Source organism: Lithobates pipiens, unplaced genomic scaffold (genome assembly GCF_037356315.1).
Source record: "Lithobates pipiens isolate NorthernLeopardFrog02 unplaced genomic scaffold, aLitPip1_a1.2 Scaffold_25, whole genome shotgun sequence".
NCBI lineage: Eukaryota > Metazoa > Chordata > Amphibia > Anura > Ranidae > Lithobates > Lithobates pipiens.
This window is the reverse complement of record NW_027507787.1, coordinates 109,117,035-109,142,263: the sequence shown is the minus strand read 5'-3', so window position 1 is coordinate 109,142,263 and position 25,229 is coordinate 109,117,035. Positions and strand designations below refer to the sequence as shown.

General features: G+C 49.3%; 6 pseudogenes; all 6 read right to left on the bottom strand.

Moving 5' to 3' along the window:
* Positions 1-1,410: 1,410 nt before the first annotated feature.
* Positions 1,411-1,529, bottom strand: LOC143931072 (5S ribosomal RNA; annotated as a pseudogene).
* Positions 1,530-3,494: 1,965 nt separating this feature from the next.
* Positions 3,495-3,613, bottom strand: LOC143932303 (5S ribosomal RNA; annotated as a pseudogene).
* Positions 3,614-3,713: 100 nt separating this feature from the next.
* Positions 3,714-3,832, bottom strand: LOC143932683 (5S ribosomal RNA; annotated as a pseudogene).
* A 3,510-nt stretch (positions 3,833-7,342) lies between these two features.
* Positions 7,343-7,461, bottom strand: LOC143931360 (5S ribosomal RNA; annotated as a pseudogene).
* A 12,540-nt stretch (positions 7,462-20,001) lies between these two features.
* On the bottom strand, positions 20,002-20,121 carry LOC143932062 (5S ribosomal RNA; annotated as a pseudogene).
* A 62-nt stretch (positions 20,122-20,183) lies between these two features.
* On the bottom strand, positions 20,184-20,302 carry LOC143932651 (5S ribosomal RNA; annotated as a pseudogene).
* Positions 20,303-25,229: the final 4,927 nt, after the last annotated feature.

Sequence of the window (25,229 nt, the reverse complement as noted above, 5' to 3'; positions counted from 1 at the left end):
CTGTATGGTTGACTGTTATATTTATGTTGTTCTACTTATACTTAATAAAAGAATAAAACAAAAAAAAAACATAAGTCAATGCCAACAACTTAAAAAAAAAGCCTATGGCATCGAGAAATCCCAGGCGGTCTCCCATCCAGGTACTAACCAGGTCCCAACCCTGCTTAGGCCGCGTACACACGGGCGGACTGTCCGCCCAACTAGGTTCGTCAAACAGTTTGACAAACAGTCCGTTCAAAATTTGCATGAGCGGACTTGACCACACACGACGAACGAACAGTCCGCTGAAAACTTGCGCGATGACATGAACGGCACGTACGACGGGACGAGAGATTCGAAGTCCTATACACTGCAATGCAACCTTCGGCGTGTAAATCCTTTCTGAGCATGCGCGGAACTTAGTTTGACGAACAAGCCTACACATGAGCGGACTGTCCGCTCAAACCAAGTTTCAGCGGACAGTCTTACGGAAATTCCGAAAAACTTTGTTCATTAGACTGTCCGCTGAAACTGTCCGCTGAAGCCCACACACGAGCGGACTGTCCGCTGAAACACTGTTCAGCGGACAAAGTTGGACGAACAGTCCGCCCGTGTGTACGCGGCCTTAGCCTCTGAGATCAAATGAGATTTGGCTCTTTCAGGCTGATGCAGCCATAGTAGATTTTTTCAGGCATGCTCAACCCTCTTGACAAACGCCAAGATGGTCACCTTGGGAAACAAACAAAAAAAACAAGTCAACGCCAACAACATAAAAAGAAGCCTACCGCACCTAGTATTTCCAGGCGGTCTCCCATCCAGGTATTAACAAGGCGCGACCCTTTCTAGCCTCTGAGATCAGCGGAGATTAGGCGCTTTCAGGGTGATGTGCCCATAGGCAATCTCTTTGGGCACTCTCATCCCTCTTGAAAAATGCCAAGATAGTCACCCTGGGAAACAAGCGGAAAAAAACAGGTCAACGCCAACAACATAAAAAGAAGAATACGGCACCTGGTATTCCAAGGCCGTCTCCCATTCAAGTACTAACTAGGCCCAACCCTTCTTAGCCTCTGAGATCAGAAGAGATAGGGTGCTTTCAGGGTGATGCGGCTGTAAGCGATCTCTTTAGGCACTCTCAACCCTCTTGACAAATGCCAAGATGATCACTTTGGGAAACAAGCGAAAAAAACAGGTCAACACCAACAACATAAAAATAAGCCTGTGGCATCTGGAAAACCCAGGCGGTCTCCCATCCAGGTACAAACCAGGCCCAACCCTGCTTTGCCTCTGAGACCAAACGAGATTGGGTGCTTTCAGGGTGTTGTGCTCCTAGGCAATTTCTTTGTGCACTCTCAACCCTCTTGACACATGCCAAGATGGTCACCTTGGGAAACAAGGGGGAAAAAACAGGTCAACGCCGACAACACAATGAGAAGCCTACGGCACCTGGTATTCCCAAGCTGTCTCCCATCCAGGTACTAACCAGGCCCATCGCTGCTTAGCCTCTGAGATCAGATGAGATTGGGCTCTTTCAGGGTGATTTGGCCGTAGGCACTCTCTTTGGGCACTCTGAAGCCTCTTGACAAAGGCCAAGATGGTCACCTTGGGAAACAAGCTAAAAAAAACAGGTCAAAGCCAACAACATAAAAAGAAGCCAAGAAGAAAACATATGCGTATTGGTAGGGCAATGCTATTGCGACCGAAATTGAGGGGAGGTATTGGCTTCCCGGACCCTGCTCTATATTACACAGCAACGCACATGACACCGGTGGTTGACTGGTGCCGGTGTTCTGCCATATACTGTCCGGCCATGATATAGTGTCTGCGCCGTACTGCGCATGCGCAGTACGGAGACGACGAAGCTTCGGAAAATCTCCGAAGCTGAACGGCGCCTGCACGGTGAGTGGAGGTGGTAGCCCCACCATCCAAGCGGACATAGGGCTGTGAATATTAGAGGGCCCCTCGTAGGCGAGGTTCGCTCGCCGCGCTTCGGGTTCGGCCTTGCTGCGCTCGGCTCTTTTATATTCTTACTCTGTGTCCACTTGGATAGTGGGGATAGAACCTGGACTCAGTGCGCAGGCGCCGTTCATGCTCGGCAAATTTCAGAATCTGTGTTGCTGTGTACTGCGCATGCGCAGTACACAGCGGACAATATGCGATGGGGGACCATATGTGATAAGACACCGGCGTGGGGAACTGAAGCTATGGGTCAAGCTAGAGCAGGAGATGGCGTGGGTTCCACTGGCTGGTCTGCCTTGGGCGGGGAGGCCATTGGAGCCCTGTGTGACTACTCACCCGTTAATTGGCCTCTCGCTCGCCGAGATGGATAGTATTTTCACCTTTCCCACCTGACTAACTTCCCTTCTCCTATGACCCCAATTATTGGACATCCTAGATTCCCTCCGGGCCTGTCTGACCAGGCCTTTACCAGGCAAGCCCCGAAAGGGCTTCTGAGAGCAGCCCTATTTCTTGGACCCACGGGCTTGATTCCCATGGGGACCATACTGCTAGAGCAAGTACCTGTTGCAATGGATAGCTGGAGAGCTAGACAGCTAATCCATTTCCTCGGATCACTACCTAACCATTCGTTCTTCTCTAGACAATTCCACCCCTTCGAGGAACTTTGCCTGGATGATGGCCCAATTCGTGGTTCCCTCTCTAGGTCCTACCAAATCCTGACAGATGCACAATCCTCCACGGATCCACCCTTCCTAGCTAAATGGAAAAGGGACTTACAAACTACATTCTCCAAACCACAGAAGGACAGAATACTCTTTTTCGCCCATAAGTCGTCACTCTGCAGTAAATATCAGGAGATCTCATATAAGCTGATCACACGCTGGTATCGTACACCGGTGGTGTTGGCCAAAATATTCCCCGGTCAATCTGACCGCTGCTGTCGCTGTGGGCAACAGGCTGGTACCATTCTCCAAATTTTTTGGGAATGCCCTAAATTACAAACATTCTGGCAGCCTGTCCTGAGACTCATCCACAAGATCGCTGTTCCAAACGTTGGACAGCTGATGAGCTGGTGAGCCGAGGGCGTCTCTTGCTCCCTGGGAGGGGAGCCCACCCTATCCACTCTACCCACGACACCCCCTTACCCCTTATTTTCCTTTTCTGCCATTTCCTTCCCCAATCTTCTCTTTCCCTTTCTCCCTCCTTTCAGTTCTACTATTTCCCTTCTTAACTCAAAAAAGGGAAAAGAAAATGGTATGTTCCGACCCCATTTGACTACTACACAATACTCTTCCCCTATCTATGGATATCTAAACTCTTCGAGGGTAGCAGGGCTAGTGTCAATAATATTTTAAGTGGTAGAGGATCCCAACGAGATGGAGCTTTAATCTCATCTTCATATGACCGCAAAGCTGTACACGTGCTATTCTCCTCGAATTTCTTACCATTGGCTCTGATATCCATGCAATATTATCGTTTGTTTGTAACTATTTGTAACACACATTCTGTGAAGTTGCCTTTGCATTGTACGTCGCATACTACTAAATAAAAAAAAAAGAAGCCTATGGCACCTGGTATTCCCAGGCGGTCTCCCATCCAGGTACTAACCAGGCCCGACACTGTTTAGCATTCAAGATCAGACGAGATTGGGCGCTTTCAGGGTGATGGGGCCGTAGGTGATCTCTTCGGGCACTCTCAACCCTCTTGACAAACGCCAAGATGGTCACCTTGGGAAACAAGTGAAAAAAAAACAGGTCAAGGCCAACAACATAAAAAGAAGCCTACAGCACCTAGTATTCCCAGGTGGTCTCCAATCCAAGTACTAGCAAGGCCCAACCCTGTTTAGCTTCTGAGATCAGAGGAGATCGGGTGCTTTCAGGGTTATGTGCCCATAGGCAATCTCTTTGGGCATTCTCAACCCTCTTGACAAATGCCAAGATAGTCACCTTGAGATACAAGCGAAAAAAAACAGGTCAATGTCAACAACATAAAAAGAAGAATACGGCACCTAGTATTCCAACGCCATCTCCCATCCAGGTACTAACTAGGCCCAACCCTTCTTAGCCTCAGAGAAGAGAAGAGATAGGGTGATGCTGCTGTAAGCCATCTCTTTGGGCACTCTCAACCCTCTTGACAAATGCCAAGATGGTCATCTTGGGAAACAAGCAAAAAAAAAAAAACGAATCAACGCCAACAACATAAAAAGAAGCCTACAGGTACTAACCAGGCCCGACTCTTCTTAGCCTCCAAGATCAGACGAGATTGGGTGCTTTCAGAGTGATGTGGCCATAGGCAATCTCTTCAGGCACTCTCAACCCGCTTTACTCCACGCCGTCGGCAGCGGTACGGGTGAACGAGTGGTGCTCGGACTCTTTCCCCATCACTAATGGGACGAGGCAGGGGTGCCCTCTGTCTCCCCTCATTTTTATTCTGACACTGGAACCACTTATGTGTCACGTTCGGAATGACCCGAATATTACTGGCATATCCAAACCTTCGGCACACCACACCACAAAATTGCGGCGTAGGCTGACGATCTATTTTTTTCCATCTCCAATCCACATATTTTGCTTCCCAATATACTTGCGTCTCTCCAGCGATACGGCAGCCTATCAAACTATAAAATCAATTGCGCCAAGTCAGCTGTATTGAATATATCGGTCCCGGATGGTGAGGCCAAGAGGCTCCGCTCCGCTTTTCCATCTACTGGGCTGAAAAATCGATATGTTACCTGGGCGTTGACATCGCAGCGGATTTAGCGCAATTGTACCCGCTTAATTTTGTCCCTCCTGGATAGACTGAAATCTGATTTGGGAAAATGGCATGCTTTAACACTGACCTGGTTCGGGCGCTGTAATGCATTCAAAATGACGGCCCTCCCGCGGATCTTACACATGTTCCAGACATTACCGATCCGGTTACCCCCAATTTTTTTCAGACAACTGCAGGTGCTGCTCCGGGACTTTATTTGGGCGCGCAAACTGCCCAGAGCCCGTTTGCAATTGCTTGCCAGACCAAAGGACAAGGGGGGTCTGGGTCTCTCAGATCTCAGACAATACTACAGAGTGACTCTGCTAGCCAGAGTCTTTGATTGGCATTGTAATGGCCCACACAAGCAGTGGGTGGAGATGGAGATTGAGGATGGATCCATTCCCCTATTGACCTCCCCGTGGCTCCTGTCCTCCCTACCAAAAGACCTCAGAGGTCACCCCGTAGTGGGAGCTACGTTGGCTGTTGTGCGGAGGTTGTTCCGCTGCACACACATTGCTCCCCTGCCATCACCAATGACTCCGGTTATAGGTAATCCAGACTTCCCACCGGGATTTACCAACAAGAAACTGCGACAGTTGACAGTGGTGGGGAAACAGCGACTGGGAGAGGTGTCGCCCTCGGGAGGGCTCCCGACCACGCAAACTGTCGCCGAGCTTTCTGACCCTCCGCTTGACTTGTTTAGTGCTTATCAACTTCGTCACTTTCTTCTGGCCATACAAAGGGCCCCCTACACTCCTAGAGACCTGACACCCTATGAATCCATCTGTCACAAAAGGGAACCTGTGCGACACACCCTCTCCCTCCTGTACAACCTATTGAGTAGTCAGGAGGAGGAGTCGACCCCCACCATTTATCCACAAATGGGAGAGGGACTTAGGCATCACATTTACCCCACAACAGATAGGGAAGATCCTGACCTTAGTACATAAAGCTTCCATCGCAAACCAATATCAAGAATCAGGATACAAGATAGTCTCACGCTGGTATAGAGTCCCATACCTTCTGAATAAAATGGATAGATCGATCCCGGATGTTTGTTGGAGGTGAAATTCAGATACGGGGATCATGGGACACCTTTTCTGGGCATGCCCGGCCTTGAGGAACTTTTGGGTTCCCAGCAGCGTGCCTTCTACACTTGACCGAACAGCCTGTTCGAAAATACAAAAAAACCCTCACGATGCAACTCCTGAATGCCGCCCGGGCCTGCATTCCCACACTGTGGAGGCAGCCTCAGCCCCCATCCAAGGTGCTGTGGTATTCCAAAGTCAATCATATTCTCCGGATGGAAGAATTGACCGCCACCCTTCACAACACTGAAGAGGCATTTAGTGTTACATGGAGGCCCTGCAGGTATTTTACTGGTACTCGAGACTACGTTCGGGAGGTGAGCAGTGCCTCTGTCCCAGAAAACGACTGAACATCTAATGTTTACCTACGTAGGCCATGTCTGCCCTGGGTGGCATTCCCCCCTCCCTTTTTGTCTTTATTTTTCTTTTTTTTCCCGCCGCTATCCCCCCACCTCCTCTCTCTCCGTCTTTGCACTCTCTTCTTCCCCCGTCCTCCCTTTTGACTATGCCTTGTCTCCTTACTAGCCTTCGGGACCCAGAAGAACCCCAGGGTTCTGGACATGACCGGCTCATATTTTACTCTGGTTCACGTAGGTCATGATAAGCTGGCTCGCTGTGGTCCCAGTTGTTCTCCATGATTACATTTGTCTGAACGGAGCTGCACTACTCCGTTACTCAGTACTTCTGTACTACATGTCGGAGGTGGGGTTTCTCTCTTTTCTGCATGAAACTGTAGGACTCCTCTCTGAGAACCCAGAGTTATTTGGCTGCCTATTTTTTGTTACAATGTAATTGTGACCCTGGGTCATGCTGTATGGTTGACTGTTATATTTATGTTGTTCTACTTAATAAAAGAATAATAAAAAAAAAAAATAAGTCAATGCCAACAACTTAAAACTAAAGCCTATGGCATCGAGAAATCCCAGGCGGTCTCCCATCCAGGTACTAACCAGGTCCCAACCCTGCTTAGCCTCTGAGATCAAATGCACGCTCAACCCTCTTGACAAACGCCAAGATGGTCATCTTGGGAAACAGACAAAAAAAACAAGTCAACGCCAACAACATAAAAAGAAGCCTGCGGCATTTGGAAAACCCAGGCGGTCTACCATCCAGGTACAAACCAGGTCCAACCCTGCTTAGCCTCTGAGACCAAACGAGATTGGGCGCTTTCAGGGTGTTGCGCCCGTAGGCAATTTCTTTGTGCACTCTCAACCCTCTTGACAAATGCCAAGATGGTCACCTTGGGAAACAAGGGAAAAAAACAGGTCAAAGCCAACAACATAAAAAGAATCCTACGGCATCCGGTATTCCCAGGCGATCTCCCAATCAAGACACTAACCAGGCCAGATCCTTCTATGTCACCTGGTCTTCCCAGGCAGTCTCCCATCCAAGTACTAACCAGGCCTGACGCTGCTAAGCCTCTGAAATCAGACGAGATCGGGTGCTTTCAGGGTGATGTGGCCGTAAGTGTTCTCTTCAAGACACCCCCAACCCTCTTGAGAAACGCCAAGATGGTCGCCTTGAGAAACAAGCGAAATAAACAGTTCAAAGCCAACAACATAAAAAGAAGCCTATGGCACCTGGTATTTCCAGGCGGTCTCCCATCCAGGTACTAACCAGGCCCGACACTGTTTAGCCTCTGAGATCAGATGAGATTGGGCGCTTTCAGGGTGATGGGGCCGTAGGTGATCTCTTTGGGCACTCTCAACCCTCTTGTTAAACGCCAAGATGGTCACCTTGGTAAACAAGCGAAAATAAACAGGTAAACGCCAACAACATAAAAAGAAGCCTACGGCACCTGGTATTCACAGATGGTCTCCCATACAGGTATTAACCAGGCCGTACACTGCTAGGCCTCCGAGATCAGATGAGATTGTGCGCTTTCACGGTGATGTGGCCATAGGTGTTCTATTTAGACACTCTCAACCCTCTTGACAAATACCAAGATGGTTATCTTGGCAAACAAGTGAAAAAAAACAGGTCAACACCAACAACATAGTCCCTGGCGGTCTCCCATCTGACCCAAACCCTGCTTAGCCTCTGAGATCGGGTGCTTTCAGGGTGATGTGACCTCAGGCGAACGCTTTGGGACATACTCAATACTCTTGACTGATGCTAAAATGGTCACCTTGGGAAACAAGCGAAAGAAAAACAGGTCAAAGCCAACAATATAAAAAGATTCCTACGGCACCTTTAATTAGGTACTATCCAGGCCGGACCCTGCTTAGCCTCTGAGATCAGATGAGATCGGGCGCTTTCAGGGGGATGTGGCCGTAGGAGATTTCTTTGGGCTCTCTCAGCCCTCTTGACAAATGCCAAGATGACCACCTTGGGAAACAAGCGGAAAAACAAAACCATGTCAACGCCAACAACATAAAAAGAATCCTACGGCACCTGGTATTCCCAGTTGGTCTCCCATCCAGTTACTAATCAGGCCCGACAATTTTTAGCCTCTGAGATCAGACAAGATCAGGCACTTTCAAGGTGATGGGGCCATAGGCGATCTCTTCATGCACTCTCAACCATCTTGACAAACGCCAACATGGTCATCTTGGGAAACAAGCGAAAAAAAACAAGTAATTGCCAACATTGGAGGCTAAGCAGGGTTGGGCAATCAGTTTCCTTGCCTGAAATAGGCATCTCAGAACTGCCATCTGGCTACTTCCCGGGTTTCCAACTCCTTCAACTAATCCCAGGAGACAATACTTCGCCTCCATCCTGGTGGAGGTTCCAAACACCCGATCAATGGTTCCTGTCACCTCTGTCCAGTAGCCGATCAACTTCGGGCATCTCCAAAACATGTGCATCATGTCTCCCCCCATGTTCCCGCACCGGGGGCAACTTGCGTCCGGCCGTTCGGCCAAACTGAAAAAGTTTCCGAGGAGCATAATAGGTTCTATATAATAAGAACAGATGTGACATCCTCTGTGAGGAGAGCCACAATTCACCACAGGCAGGATTCCTGTGGCCAATTATAGCTCAGGGGGGTTTAGTACACACCCCACACTATATAAGGCTGCCAGCGCGGCGGCCTTGTATAGTGTGTTGCGGTGGTCAGGGAAAGAGGACGATAGGCAGGGACAGTGTCTTTACTGCTTGGGAACCTAGCACTGTTACAGTGGGTGTTATGTGCCTCCTGCACAGTACACACCTGAAGCTACCCTTTATTACTGCTGTTCAATTTCTGCAATAAGTTAGAGTGGGTGTTGTGTGCCTCCTGCACAGTATACACCTTATTGCTGGTGTTCCTGTATCTGTAATACAGGAACCTAGCACTGCTACAGTGCTAGGGTGTACGCCCCTCGTCCTGCCCTCTGGCTCCCACCTACTCTTTGCCGACATTGCCTTCTGCAGCTTTCGGGGACCCTGGATGACTTATTTATTGAGCCTATTGGTACGAGACACTGCTTCCCTCCAGGGTGACTCTGGACCCCCCTGGAGGATTTACCCCTTACTGTTTGGGCAGTCCCAGCCTCCCTCTGGATGCTCTACACAGCCCCCAATGGCGATGCAGGAGAGACACTAATTGGCGGGCCCCAGGACTGCTGCTCGGGTGAAGTCTCCAGTTGGATGGAGGGATGGTGGCCCCAGCCCCTTGCCTGCTGGATTTTCCATGCACCGACCAGGGCTGCTCCTCTTTCATCTTGATGTGGTGACCATGGAGGGGAGGAGTTGAAATTTATGGGGTCTGGGTGTGTGCTGGTGGGAGTGCGCTAAAGGACTTGACATTTCCGCATGTTTGTCCCCTTTCCCCTGTTTCCCCCCTCCCTTCCCCCCTTCCCACCCTTCCCTTCCTTCCTTTTCCTCCCCCTTTCCCCCTTCCACTCCCCCTTTCCCTGCCCCTTTTCCCCCCGGGGCGTGGACGGTGGAGAGGGGGTAAGGAGAGGACAATCTGCCAAAGGGAGAAATGCATTTGTTCGGGGACTGCATGCACTTTAGGGGTATGGGACGGGGGGTGGTGGATCCCATTCTGTGATGCCTTTTCTGTTGTGATGGGCTCCCTCGTGCATGCCTACGTTTAGGGCGAGCCGAGGAGACCCCTCAGTGCTGACAGTTATATGCTCTACCTCTGTTTTGGTTATACTATTGTTTTTTGGTTCTATGATGTTACTGATTGTCTTTTATTTGCATACCGGTATCAGACGTGACATTTACCACTGCCGGGACTGGGGGGACTAGGATTCGGGGGCTCCCTCTCCGACCTGTCTACCCACCAACCCAAGTAGGACAGCACTTTAAACCCAGTGTACATCTGGTAAGCGCTATAGCATAATTGTGCTGTTTTAGTATACCCTTCCTGTACTGTTGAGTGCGGACAACCACTCTACTAACCCCTCCTCTAAGACCAAGGGAGTCTCCATTCTGATCTCTAGCAGGCTCCCCTGGGTTCTCCAGGATTCTCTGGTGGACCCTGGGGGCCGATATCTTTTTCTTAGGGGCCACATTGGAGAGCGCCTTTTTACATTTGCCACTGTGTACGCTCCCAGTGATCACCAAGACACGTTCCTCAGAACTACCCTGCACAGATTATGTGACTTTCGGGAGGGCCAGTTGATATTAGGTGGGGACTTTAATGTCCCTTTTCGCCATTGGTTGACACTTCTGCCTCTTGCTCCTCGCTCCTCATTTCCTCTAGAAAGCGGACTACTAAGTGTTTACTGAATGACCAATTAGTTGATGTCTGGCGTCTGCAACACTCTGGGGAAAGGGACTACTCTTTTTGCTCTTCCCCTCACAAATTATACTTGAGGATAGACTTCTTCTTGATTCCACATGACCAACTGCACTTGGTGAGCTCTTCCTCCATCGGCCATATTACTTGGTCCGACCACGCTCCTGTAGCCCTTACCTACACCCTCTCTAGGAACCCCTCACCTAGGTCTCTATTCTGGCACCTTAATGAGAGCCTCCTCCAGATACCAGAAGTTTTAGCAGATGTAACCAGGGAATTGGACCTTTATTTCCAAGAAAACAAAACGCAGGACTGTGACCCGGGGATAATTTGGGAGGCTCACAAGTCAGTACTCCGCAGGGTACTTATCAGGCACGGGGCGCGCATCAAACGAACACGGAAGGAACAGCTTGCTAATCTGTTTCGTGAAAGCTCTGTGGAAGCGAAACATAAACATTCCCCCTCATGGACCTTAGAGATTGAATTGGGGACACTCCGTACCCATATTGCTGACCTACTCCATTATAAAGCGAAAGCGGCACTCCAGTTTTGTCGTAAACTGATGTAGGAGTCAGGGGACAAATGCGGAAAAATCTTAGCCAGGTCGGTAAAGGAGTTGAAATCTGGCTCTTACATACCACAGTTGATAGATGAGAATGGCCAGAGGGCCTCTACCCCAACCCAAATAGCCGAAGTCTTTGAAAAATGTTACTCTGATCTCTACAACCTGCCCGATTCAGGGTCTGGACAGGACAATATAGACAGATATGTAACCGGTTCTGGTCTACCAACCCTCTCATCGGAATCACGGGAGTACTTGGAGGACCCGATCACACTGGAAGAAGTCCAGACAGCCGTGGGACCTCCGAAGGTGGGTAAGGCTCCGGGCCCTGACGGATATACCGCACAATACTTTAAGACCTTCCTCCCTATTCTCGGCCCGCGCTTGGTGAATTTATTTAATACTCTGAGCTCAAATGGGGATTTTCCTGAGGATACCCTTAGAGCCCACATCTCGTTGATACCTAAGGAGGGCAAAGACCCGGGCCTATGTGGGAGCTACAGAACCATTTTCCTCCTAAATTCGGTCCTAAAACTATTCTCTAAAATCCTCGCCACGTGATTGGCACATCACTTGCAGTCCCTTATACATATTGACCAGTTAGGTTTTATTTCCACCAGGGAAGATAGGGACAACACCATTAAGGTGCTTACCCTGATCCATAAAGCAAAGTCATCTGGGACCCCTTGTCTTTTCATGAGTACTGATGCCGAGAAGGCTTTTGATCGGGTCAAATGGACATTAATGTTCTCGGTCCTTCGCCATATAGGTCTGAGTGAACGGATGCTGGCATGGATAAGTAAGATATACTCACGCCCTTCAGCTCAAGTCAAAGCGAATGTGGTTCTCTCATCTCCCCTTGACATGGGGAATGGGACCAGACAGGGTTGCCCCCTGTCGCCCCTATTATTCGCACTGTCATTGGAACCCTTTCTCTCCACAATTCGACAAAACTCAGACATAACGGGACTCCAAATGGGTACTATTGAGTGCAAGATATCTGCCTACGCGGATGACATGCTGTTCTCGCTGACGAATCCCAGAGTTTCCTTGCCAAATCTCCTTCGGGAATTCCAGATCTACGGGATACTTCTTGAAATCAAAGGCCATGGGGGTTGCAGTCCCCCCGCAAACGTTAATAGACTTGCAGTCCAATTTTCTATTTAAATGGACCCATACAACCCTTAAGTACTTAGGTACTTACATTCCACCGGACATCGCGCGTACGTTTATGTTGAACATCCCCCCACCCCTTGTCACTAAGATCCGCAGTTTGCTTCACGGGTGGCATTCTGGCCTCCATTCCTGGTTCAGGAGATGCAATCTCATTAAAATGAACATACTCCCTAAATTTACTTATCTTTTCCAAGCTCTCCCGATCCAGATTCCAGTCCCGTTTTTTAAGCAAGCTCAATCCTTGCTCACTCAATTTAACTGGGCCCACAAAAATCCCAGACTTAAGCGGTCACAGCTGACATTGTCTAAACAACAGGGAGGGTTGGTTCTCCCTGACTTGCGACGCTACTACCTGGCCTCCTATCTGGGGCGTGTATTGGACTGGATTCGAAACAAACTTTCTAAGCTCACTCCCGAATTCCGCTAAGAAGCGCAATGTGGGGGGGGGGGGGGCGTGGCCTGGACAGCAATGGAGTAGGACGCTTGTGACCTGAGCTCCGCTCCTACCGCGATCTCCTGTAGTGATCCTGGGTGCCCACTGACTATTTTACCTACGATCTTACCAGTGTAATACCCGCTACTTTCTCGTGCATACATTGGGACGATGTCTCCGACGAAGAAGCAGTCTGCAGCGGCGGCATCTCTTGAAAAGTTCCGGCGGGACCATGAGGGCCAACATGGCGGACAGTCCACTCCGGCTGCAGAACCTGCTACCTCAGACACGGCGAAGGTGCTTGAGGCAATTTCTACCTGCCAGACCACACTGACAACTAAGCTTGAGGAGGTTAAGGTGGATGTCTCACTTATCCGACAGGACATGGCTAAACTGCGTGACAGAGTGAAGGAAACTGAAACCCGGATCAGTCAGGCCGAAGATGTCCTGTTCCCTCTGCAGCATGCCCAGGAGGATGTGCAAAAGCAGCTCCAGCAGCTGGCCCAGAAACAGGACGACCTTGAGAATAGGGCCCGCAGATCTAACCTCCGCTTTATCGGCCTTCCCGGAGGGCTCCGAGGGGGCTGACCCGGCGACATTTTTGGAATCTCCTGATTAAAGCCTACGGTAGGGAGGCGTTTTCTACCTCATTTATTATTGAAAGGGCCCACAGAATGCCTGCCCGCCCGCCGCCGGAGGGGGCACCTCCTCGCACGTGCATTGCTAAGCTGCTAAATTACCGGGATAGGGATGCCATCCTTCGCCTTACTCGTGAAAAAGGCAACATCCCGTTTCAGAACGGACATATCTCAGTGTTTCCCAACTTCTCCGCAGAAGTTCAAAAACATTGTTCCCGATTCGTGGAAGTCAAGAGGCGCCTCAGGGCACATCACCTCAAGTACGCCATGTTGTACCCGGCCAGACTCCGCGTAGTGGGGGAAGATAGGGCCTACTTTTTTGAAGATCCTGAGATGGCAGTTTCCTGGTTGGACCAGAGAGACGCGGCTCGAAATCGGCCACCTCGAGACTAAAATCATTGGAAGATTTGTGAGTACTCTATCTGCTCCCCCCTTTCTATTTGCCCGTGTGCAAGCAGATCACTGTTGGACTGCCTATGCGTGGTTCATTATCCTCAGTCCCTGAATTGATGCTTCTGTTCCCCCTCTCTAACAGGGATGGCCGTTGCTCTTGTTGACTGAACATGTACTGCTGCCTATGGCCACGCTCTGCGGACATCCCCCTGGTTCGTTACACAATACCCCTTCCCCCTCCCTCTTAGTTTGGGGGACCCGCTTGGCGGGCTCTATTGTGCCCTTTCCCTGGGGGGGTGGGGGGGACGCGGGTCATCTGGACTTGCTGCATGGGACTGCAGAACTTTGACTTTCTCCTGATACATGCCCTTTACTGGACTGTTATGTCCCGCTGCTGAACTGGGCACCGCACCAATGGGAGTGGGGTGGGAAATGGACGCATGGTCCGGCTCCAGCCTACAAGCCGGGTTATGACGGGAGAAGACTTGGTCTTGTCACTGGGTCCAGTGGCTTATTGTTATTGACATTGCCTAGTGTTCTATGGTTTGTTTTGGGAAGGGAGCTCCAGCCAAGTTGGGGTGGCTGAGAGCAGGGAGGGTGGGGATGGGTTGTAGTTATTATGTTATAGTATGTTATGTTTTATGCTTAGTTTATAGCACAAGCTTTATTTGGTTATGGAACAGACAAATGTCTCTTTTTCATGTATACTCTGATGAATATGGGAATGGATACTGCTTTGACGGGTGGTTTGGATACTATTTTCCTCCTTGTGATATTGGCTGAGACCACGCCATGGGTACCCTGAAGTTGCTGACGTGGAATGTCAGGGGGATTCGGGATAAAATTAAGAGGGCGGCAGTGTTTGGGTGTCTCAAAACTTATAGAGCGGATATCACAGTCCTGGTGGAGACGCATGTAACTGGGAGATTGCAAATAGCTTTGCGTCGCCCGTGGATTGGATGGGCCTACCACGCCACCCATACGTCCTATTCTCGCGGGGTGTCTGTATTGATATCTAAAACGGCACAGTTTTCCTTGGTTTCTTTGCAGACAGACCCGCAGGGCAGATATATATTTATACACTGCTTATTGCACGGAGAACAGTACATTATTCTCGCCTATTATGTACCCCCGCCTTTACGATCATAGACTAATTACAGAGGGATTATCTTTTATGGCTCAACACCCTAATGTCCCAGCAATTTGGCTGGGTGATTTTAATATGGTTTTGAATCCGGGGGTGGATAGAATGAGCTCTACTCGAGGGGATCATTTACCGGGAGATACTGGACTAGGTCGCACGTTTCAGGAATTCTCTCTTACAGATCTGTGGCGATTTAAATATCAGGCTAAACGTGTTTACTCCTGTTTCTCTGCAACTCACTCCACCATGTCAGGTATAGATTATATTGCTGTGTCCGCCCAGTTGTTACCCAGGCTAGTAGACACAGGCTATTATGCTAGATCATTGTCAGACCACGCTCCTTGCTGGGCAACTTTTTCCTTGACCCGACCTACTGGACCGAAACCATGGCGGCTTCACCCCTTCTGGTTAACCGCCTTGAGTGACAGCGAAGACTTAGGGGACGAATGGGGTTTTTTCTTTACTACTAATCAGGGGACGCCTCCGGTTGACTGTACCTGGGAGGCTTTTAAACTGCACATACGCTCCCCTTTAACACACCGGATTAACCGGTTGAAGCGTACCTCCAAGACTTTGCTATCTAATGCCCTACGGGAGCTGGCCTCGGTGACCACTGACTTCACTACTGACCCCACACCTGCTAAGGCCCAGGTATTACGACACCACATAAGGCTAGTAGATCACCTCCACATTGAACAGGCTAAGCAAAAGTTGTTTTTTGTTAAGCAACGGGTGTTTGAACAAGGAGAGAGGGCGGGAAAGTTGCTGGCCTACTTGGCGCATCGGGACTCCAAGCCCCCGGTGGTGGTTTCGTTGACTGACAATGGGGGTGAGGAGGTGACTGATCCGCCAACAGTGGCCACCATGTTTCATGCTTACTATGCTGCCCTTTATGAGTCGCAGGTACATAGGCCGAGGACTGAGACGGGGGCGTACCTCCAAGATATCTCTCTTCCCCACCTGTCTGAGGCTCAGGTTGAGTCTCTTGAGGCCCCGATATCGGCAGATGAGATTAGGCTAGCGGTGGCATCCCTTGCAACGGCTAAGGCCCCTGGACTGGATGGTATTCCCCTGGATTTCTATGCCCACTACTCTGAGACACTAGTGCCAGAATTGTTGAGATTATATACACACATATTTGACTTCGGGTCCCTACCTGATACTCCACGGCAGGCAGTTATTATAGTGATACCCAAGCCAGGAAAGGATCCCCACTGCCCGGATTCCTATCGCCCCATCTCGCTGCTCCAAGCAGATATTAAAATTTTGGCTAAAGTACTTGCCACCCGTCTGAGTGGAGTCATCCTATCACTTGTTCACCCGGATCAAACGGGATTTATCCCCGGGAAAAACACGGCCATTAATATCCGCCGGTTATATATGAATATCCAGGCTGAGCATGACAAAGTAGGCTCGAGGGTGGTGTTGTCACTGGATGCCGCTAAGGCGTTTGATTCCATTGAGTGGAATTATCTTTGGGAATGCTTGGGTAAATTTGGGTTTGGCCCCAATTTTGTTAAATGGATTACTCTCCTATACTATCGCCCAATGGCTAGAGTAGCAGTTAACGGATGGGTGTCGGACCCCTTTCAGCTGGGCCGTGGCACACGTCAGGGTTGTCTCCTATGTTATATGCTTTGGCGGCAGAACCGTTGGCTGCTGCACTTCGGGCACACCCGGCTGTAGTAGGCCTCCGACGCGGTTCTCTGGTGGAATCGGTAAGTAGGTATGCGGACGATACTTTACTGTATTTAGAGGACTCGGGTCGGTCGTTGGAGGCTGCCCTGGGGGTCATAGAGGAGTTTGGTGGTCATTCCGTTCTGCGTATTAATTGGACCAAGTCGCAGGTTCTACCCATTGACTTGTTCTCCCCGGACCGGGATGCAGCTTCTCTCCCGCTCTCCAGGGTATCCTCCATTCAGTATTTGGGAGTGCAGGTTACGAGGGAACCTGGGGAGTATATTCATCTTAATCTTGAACCACTGCTTCTGTATGTGCGGGAGAAGACTAAGGCATGGTCCCGTCTCCCCATTGGGGTTATGGGACGGATCAATATTACTAAAATGATCCTCCTGCCGAAACTCCTTTATGTACTTTGGCATTCCCCTGTCATGGTCCCCGTGGCGTTCTTTAAAACATTAGACGGTGTCTTAAACACCTTTATCTGGGGCCCATCTAGACATAAGTTGGCATGGAACACACTTAAAAACCCGACCTCTATGGGGGGACTGGCTCTCCCTGATTTCCACACATACTACATAGCAGCCCAGATTTCCCATTTTTATCACCTCCATAGAGCGGATAGTCACAGATATCAGGCCTTGGTGGGCGGGAGGGCTGAATCCCTTGTTGATACTCCCCTTCAGATGATTTTTCGGGGTGGTGGGGTTAGGGATGCCCGGTCCCAGATCCTGCCACACCACCGGAGTATTTGGAAACTAGCCCTTAGATTACTGGGAGCTGACTATTACCCCTCACATACACCGCTATGGCGCAACCCCCTGCTTCGTGAGTTGACTGGCTTACCAGATGTAGACTTGTGGGCTTCTAGAGGGATACTTTTTCTGTATCAGGTGGGGACTCCTATGGGCGTAAGGGATTTTCCCTCCCTACAAGTGGAATTTAACATACCCCCTCATATGCACTTTCGCTACTTGCAATTGCGACACGCGCTTCGTGCGCAATTTGCTCAGGACTTCCCGAATGTACAGTCGCTGGCTTTGACAGATGTAATTATGGGAGACGAACCGGCTAAATTGATCTCGACTCTATACGGCCTACTCCGGGCCCGCTTGGTGGCGAAAACCACTGAACGGGCCAGGTTGAGATGGGAAGAGGACATAGGTCCCTTTGATGGGGAGGAATGGGAGGATGCCCTTGAGAACGTTCAACAGGCTTCGCTTAGCCTACCTGACCGACTAACGCAATACTATGTGATACACAGGTCCTATCTCACCCCTATCCGGATAGCTAAGTATCATCCTGACTATAACTCGAAGTGTCCCCGTTGCTCTTGTATGACTGGTACTTTCTACCATCTTCTCTGGCAATGCCCATTGGTCCAGGAGTATTGGGGGCAGATTGTCAGGTTTCTACATGACCACATGGGTTCACCCCTTCAACTTGACCCTAAGAGTTGCCTACTTAGTATATTTCCTGATACCTCTGTTGATCAATACTTGGCTACATTTTTGCACTCTACGCTGTTTACCGCACGAAAGCTTGTGGCTAAATACTGGATGCGTCCAACCATGCCTACTATGCGGGAATGGGTAATGGGCATTAATAGTAAGCTACGCTTGATTAAACTGGTGTATAGAAATCGTGGGTGTCCAGCCAAATACCACAAAATATGGGATAAGTGGGTGGAGAATCTGCATACGTGTGTGGAGTGAGCTATATTGGAGTCTATACTATCATTGTCAGGAATTTTCCTTAATGTAAGATGTATTACTGTCCTTCACCTATGAAGAGGCTAATGTTTGTACCTACTGTAATATCTTGTTATAACTGAGTTGTTCAATAAACTTGTGCTGTTAAAAAAAAAAAAAAAGAAGCGCCATGTGGTGCTATAAGTATTTACCCACAGAATTTATGTCACATCCCACTATAGGGGCTTAGTTGAAAGTCAGTCACCTGATCGCTACCCAAAACACACTCACGTCTTTGACTTCCCCCCTATTCCCTATACGTGGCCATCCAACCTTTGAACTGGGGACCCACTTAGAAATTCCAACCTAGACAATGCGTATAAATTCGTCATTAATGGAAAATGGCCTTCTTTCTCAACCCTAACAGATCCGACAGGGCTTTTACAACTGCCTTTTTGGAGAGCGGCGCAACGACATCATTTTCTCCATTCCATCCCCAATCCTCAAACGTTTGCCCGCCCTCAGACGGAGTTTGAGACTCTATGCAGGAGCGAAGGCCCTTTGGCCCACATTCTCTCTCAAACAGATTACCCACACTTAACCTGTCTGTCCAACTGGGAAAAAGACCTTAATTGCTCATTTTCCCCAGCACAGAGACAACACATTATCACTTTGGCTCTCAAAATGTCGCTGTGCACGAAGATACAGGAGACGAATTTTAAACTTCTCACCAGGTGGTATTTGACACCATCAAAGCTGCAGAAATGTTTCCCCTCTTCCTCGAACATATGCTGGAGGTGTGGAGAAGAAGAGGGCACGTTGCTGCACATTTTTTGGTCCTGCCCCAGCTTGGTGGACTTCTGGACAGAGATCCGATGCATAACACAAAAATTCACAGATTTCTCCATCCAGGAAGAGGCTGCATTCTTTCTCTTGCACCATTCACAGATTCCCATTAAGAAGTACAAAAAAAATCAATTTTACGGCATGTGATAAATGCGGCGAAATCCTGCATCCCTCTCTATTGGAAAAAATGTTCCCCCCCTTTCATTACTCACTGGCTTAGGAAAATAGAGGACATTAAAAAAAATGGAGGACTTGATCCTCACATCACAAGGTAAACAAGAATTTTTTAAACAAACCTGGGACATCTGGAATACCTTTATATTCTCGCTGGAAGGATGTCGCCTGCTGTCGCCTTAGTGCTCTGAGCTTTCCTTGACTGGCCCCTTGGACAGTGGCTGCCACCGTGTCTCGTCCCCTCTTCTCCTTTTCTGATCTTTCAACCCTTCTCTTTTCTGCCTTCCTCCCCTATCTCTCACCCTCTCCACCCCCTCTCTCTTTTGGAAAGAGTGGAAAATTGGGAATGACGGCCCCACCCCCCCCCTCTGGATGGATTATGCCGGAGGGACCTGGGGTTTGTGTGACCCTGGATCTTGGTACAGTACTTTATCCGTGCCTCGAATCATTGTGATTGATGGAAGGCAGACTCACAGTTGCGAATATACCTGTATCAAGTATTGTTCAGCTGCTTTTTGCTCTGTATTTCTCTGTTGCATTATGTACTCGGGGGACCGTCTTCCCCTATTTGGAGAAAAAATTATATTTGGAAAAAAAAAGAAGCCTACGACACCTGGTATTCCCAGGCGGTCTCCCATCCAGGCATTAACCAGGCCCGACCCTGCTTAGCCTCCAAGATCAGTCGAGATGGAACAGATTCAGGGTGATGTGGCCATAGCCAATATCTTCAGGCACTCTCAACTCTCTTAACAAACACCAAGATGGTCACCTTGGAAACAAGCGGAAAAAAATAGGTCAACGGCAACAACATAAAAAGAAGCCTACGGCATCTGGAAATCCCAGGCGGTCTCCCATCCAGGTACTAAACTGGTCCCAACCCTGCTTAGCCTCTGAGATCAGATGAGATTGGGCTCTTTCAGGGTGGTGTGGCTGTAGGAGATTTCTTCAGGCACTGGGAAACAAACAAAAAAATCAAGTCAACGCCAACAACATGAGAAGAAGTCTACAGCACCTAGTATTCCCAGGTGGTCTCCCATCCAGGTATTAACAAGGCCCGACCCTGTTTAGTTTCTGAGATCAGACGAGATCTGGTGCTTTCAGGGTTATGTGGCCATAGGCGAGCTCTTCAGGCACTCTCAACCCTCTTGACAAACACCAAGATGGTCACCTTGGTAAACAAACAAAAAAAAAAAAACAAGTCAACGCCAACAACATAAAAAGAAGCCTTCAGCACCTAGTATTCCCAGGTGGTCTCCAATCCAGGTACTAGCAAGGCCCGACCCTGTTTAGCCTCTGAGATCAGAGGAGATCGGGCGCTTTCAGGCTTATGTGCCCATAGGCAATCTCTTTGGGCACTCTCAACCCTCTTGACAAATGCCAAGATAGTCACCTTGGGAAACAAGCGAAAAAAAAACAGGTCAATGTCAACAACATAAAAAGAAGACTACGGCACCTGGTATTCCAAAGCCATCTCCCATCCAGGGACTAACTGGGCCCAACCCTTCTTAGCCTCAGAGATTAGAAGAGATAGGGCTCTTTCAGGGTGATTCTGCTGTAAGCTAACTCTTTGGGCACTCTCAACCCTCTTGACAAATGCCAAGATGGTCACCTTGGGAAACAAGCGAAAAAAAAACAAAACGAATCAACGCCAACAACATAAAAAGAAGCCTACAATAACTGGTATTCCCAGGTGGTCTCCCATCCAGGTACTAACCAGGCCTGACTCTTCTTAGCCTCCAAGATCAGACGAGATTGGGTGCTTTCAGAGTGCTCGGACTCTTTCCCCATCACTAATGGGACAAGGCAGGGGTGCCCTCTGTCTCCCCTAATTTTTATTCTGACACTGGAACCACTTATATATATATCCAAACCCTCGGCACACCAAAAACTTGCGGCGTACGCTGACGATCTAATTTTTTTCGTCTCCAATCCACACATTTCGCTTCCCAATATACTCGCGGCTCTCCGGCGATACGGCAGCCTATCAAACTATAAAATCAATTGCACCGTCGGCTGTATTGAATATATCGGTCCCGGATGGTGAGGCCAAGAGGCTACGCTCCGCTTTTCCATTCTACTGAGCTGAAAAATCTATACGTTACCTGGGCGTTGACATCGCAGCGGATTTGGCGCAATTGTACCCGCTTAATTTTGTCCCTCTCCTGAATAGACTGAAATCTGATTTGGGAAACTGGCATGCTTTAACACTGACCTGGTTCGGGCGCTGTAATGCATTCAAAATGACGGCCCTCCCGCGGATCTTATACTTGTTCCAGACATTACCGATCCGGTTACCCCCAATTTTTTTCAGACAACTGCAGGTGCTGCTCCGGGACTTTATTTGGGTGCACAAACCGCCCAGAGCCCATTTGCAATTGCTTGCCAGACCAAAGGACAAGGGGGGTCTGGGTCTCCCAGATCTGAGACAATACAACAGAGCGACTCTGCTAGCGAGAGTCGTTGATTGGCATTGTAATGGCCCACACAAGCAGTGGGTGGAGATGGAGATTGAGGATGGATCCATTCCCCTATTGACCTCCCCGTGGCTCCTGTCCACCCTACCAAAAGACCTCAGAGATCACCCCGTAGTGGGAGCTACGTTGGCTGTTGTGTGGAGGTTGTTCCGCTGCACACACATTGCTCCCCTGCCGTCACCAATGACTCCGGTTATAGGTAATCTAGACTTCCCACCGGGATTTACCAACAAGAAACTGCGACAGTTGACAGTGGTGGGGAAACAACGTCTGGGAGACGTGTGGCCCTCGGGAGGGCTCCCGACCACGCAAACTGTCGCCGAGCTTTCTGACCCTCCGCTTGACTTCTTTAATGCTTATCAACTTTGTCACTTTCTTCTGGCCATACAAAGGGCCCTCTACACTCCTAGAGAGCTGACGCCCTATGAATCCATCTGTCACAAAAAGGAACCTGTGCGACACACCCTCTCCCTCCTCTACAACCTATTAAGTAGTCAGGAGGAGGAGTCGACCCCACCATTTATCCACAAATGGGAGAGGGACTTTGGCATCACATTTACCCCACAACAAATAGGCAAGATCCTGACATTAGTACATAAAGCTTCCATCGCAAACCAATATCAAGAATCAGGATACAAGATAGTCTCACGCTGGTATAGAGTCCCATACCTTCTGAATAAAATGAATAGATCGATTCCGGATGTTTGTTGGAGGTGCAATTCAGATACGGGGACCATGGGACACATTTTCTGGGCATGCCCGGCCTTGAGGAACTTTTGGGTGGAGGTGACCGGGACGATAAAAACTCTCAGAAATGTAGATATCGCAGACAACCCAGCAGCGTGCCTTCTACACTTGACCGAACAGCCTGTTCGAAAATACAAAAAAACCCTCACGATGCAACTCCTGAACGCCGCCCGGGCCTGCATTCCCACACTGTGGAGGCAGCCTCAGCCCCCATCCAAGGTGCTGTGGTATTCCAAAGTCAATCATATTCTCCGGATGGAAGAATTGATGGCCACCCTTCACATCACTGAAGAGGCATTTAGTGTTACAGGGAGGCCCTGGAGGTATTTTACTGGTAGTTGAGACTACATTCGGGAGGTGAGCAGCGCCCCTGTCCCAGAAAACGACTGAACATCTAACGTTTACCTACGTAGGCCGTGTCTGCCCTGGGTGGCATCCCCCCCCCCTCCCTTTTTGTCTTTATTTTTCTTTTTTTCCCCGCCGCCATCCCCCCCTCTCCTCTCTCTCCGTCTTTGCACTCTCTTCTTCCCCCGTCCTCCCTTTTCACTATGCCTTGTCTCCTTACTAGCCTTTGGGACCCAGAAGAACCCCAGGGTTCTGGACACGACTGGCTCATATTTTTTTTTTTTTTATTGAAAAACAAACTTTATTGAAAGGAGCAGAAAACAGGGTAAAAAGCAGACATAGCAAACATGCCATCGGTACAGAGGGTAACATAGGCCAACATGGCCAAGACAGTATTGCCTATATGAGTACATTAGATTAGCTGTGCTGTAGAAAAATAAACACTCATCATTGGCAAAGTCATTATAGAGCCATTGTGTATCAGCCAGGGTAGGGGGAGTAAGCAGAGAGAAAAATATAGCAGCAAATCAGGTACATGTCTCCCCATCTTCCAACCATCTACCCCAGATCTGCTCATATTTAAGTGGACATCCTCTATGTGCATAAATCAATTTCTTATATGGAAGGGTATCGTTAATCTCCTTCTTCCAGCACTGGACAGTGGGGGGGAGGGCCTGCATCCAGCCACGAGCAATCCCTTTTCTCGGCAGGAACAGCGTTTCATGTAAAAAGGTGCGAAGAGGTTTGTCAGCGTCTAACTCCGACAACAGACCAAGCAGGCACATCTTCGGGTCAAGGCTAGCAGGAGAGCCCATCTGATCATGGAGAAAGCGAATCACCTGTATCCAGTATGTTTGGATGACTGGACAGGACCATATAAGGTGATAGAAGGTGCCTGGGGTGTGGTCGCATAAGCGGCATCCCGGATTATACATTGGTTTAAACCGTGCTATCCTCTGGGGAGTCAAGTATGTCCTATGAATGATGTACAACTGCGTAAGGCGGTCCGACAGCTTGGGGGAAACTCTCTTCACATCCCCCAAGACTTCATCCCACTCCTCATCCTCAATTAGTCCAACATCCACCTCCCATCCGGTCTTAGCAGCATATGCCAATTTCACGGTGCCTGGGAGACGGATGGTGGAGTAGAGGGCGGAAATCAACCTGGTTGGCTCATCACCTTTAATTATATCAACTATAGGAGGGACTGTCAGGGTTGGGTTGGAGCCGGCGAATTGAGTCTGTAAAGCATGTCGGAGCTGTAAGTACCTGAAAAGGACATGGTTAGGGAGTGAGAATTCTTCCTTTAACGTTTGAAATGATTTGAGCCCAGCGTTAGTCATAGTTTGGTGCACGTATAGGATCCCATAACGTATCCAGACTGCAGGGTCTGGAACGGACAACAGTTCGGGCAAATGAGTGTTAAACCAGAGAGGTGTATAGGAATGGACCTGCGGGGTCCCGATTTTTTTCAGGGCCGTCCGCCAGATCCTCCGGTGATGTGTGAGCATGTCTACTTTGTGATGGGGGGAATGTCCTGACAATGGGGCCAGAAGGACCGACTGAAGTGGGGTATGGGCCGGGTCGCCCGGACGTTGGCAAAGTAGTGTCTGGTATCTTGGTAGCTCGCTCTTGTCAAAATGATAAAAGTGGGACAATTGGGAGGCAAGATAGTAATCCTGGAAATCTGGAAGAGCAGCCCCTCCCAATGTCGTTGGATTCTTCAGAATGTTCCAAGACAATTTGTGTCTGCTGTGACCCCATACGAATGAATTAAGAATTGACTCGATTGTTTTGAAAAAATGTTGTGGTATGTATAGGGGTGCATGCCACACCAAATAAAGTATCTTAGGTAGAAGTATCATTTTGACCAGACTGATGCGTCCCATAACACCTAGAGGTAGTCTGGCCCAGGTTTGTGTCTTGTTCTTGATCAGGGTATACAGGGGTTCAACGTTTAGAGGCACGTAGTCTGTCAGTGATCTAGTGACCTGCACTCCTAGATACTTGATCACAGAGACTCTAGGGAGATTCAGAGGAGGGGAAGTGGGTACAGGGGGGAAATGATCGAGTGGGAGGATCTGCGATTTGGACCAGTTGATACTCAGACCCGAGTGACTACCAATAATGTCAATGGTGTGAAGGGCTGCAAGAAGGGAGGGACCCGAATCGGCTAAGTAGAGGAGTGTATCGTCAGCATACATCCCGATCTTTTCCTCCAGACTCCCTATCTTAAGGCCACGGATTCTGGTGTCTGCGCGAACCATAATAGCAAGTGGTTCCACAGCCAAAGCATATAGCATGGGAGAGAGGGGGCAGCCTTGTCTGGTCCCTCTCTCCAGCGGGAACTGGTCAGAGAGCCAGCCATTTACTAACACCTTGGCCTTAGGGGATTGATACAGGAGTTGGACCCATCGAATAAAATTGGGGCCAAGTCCAAATCCCGAAAGGCACTCCCACAGGTAGTTCCACTCCACGGA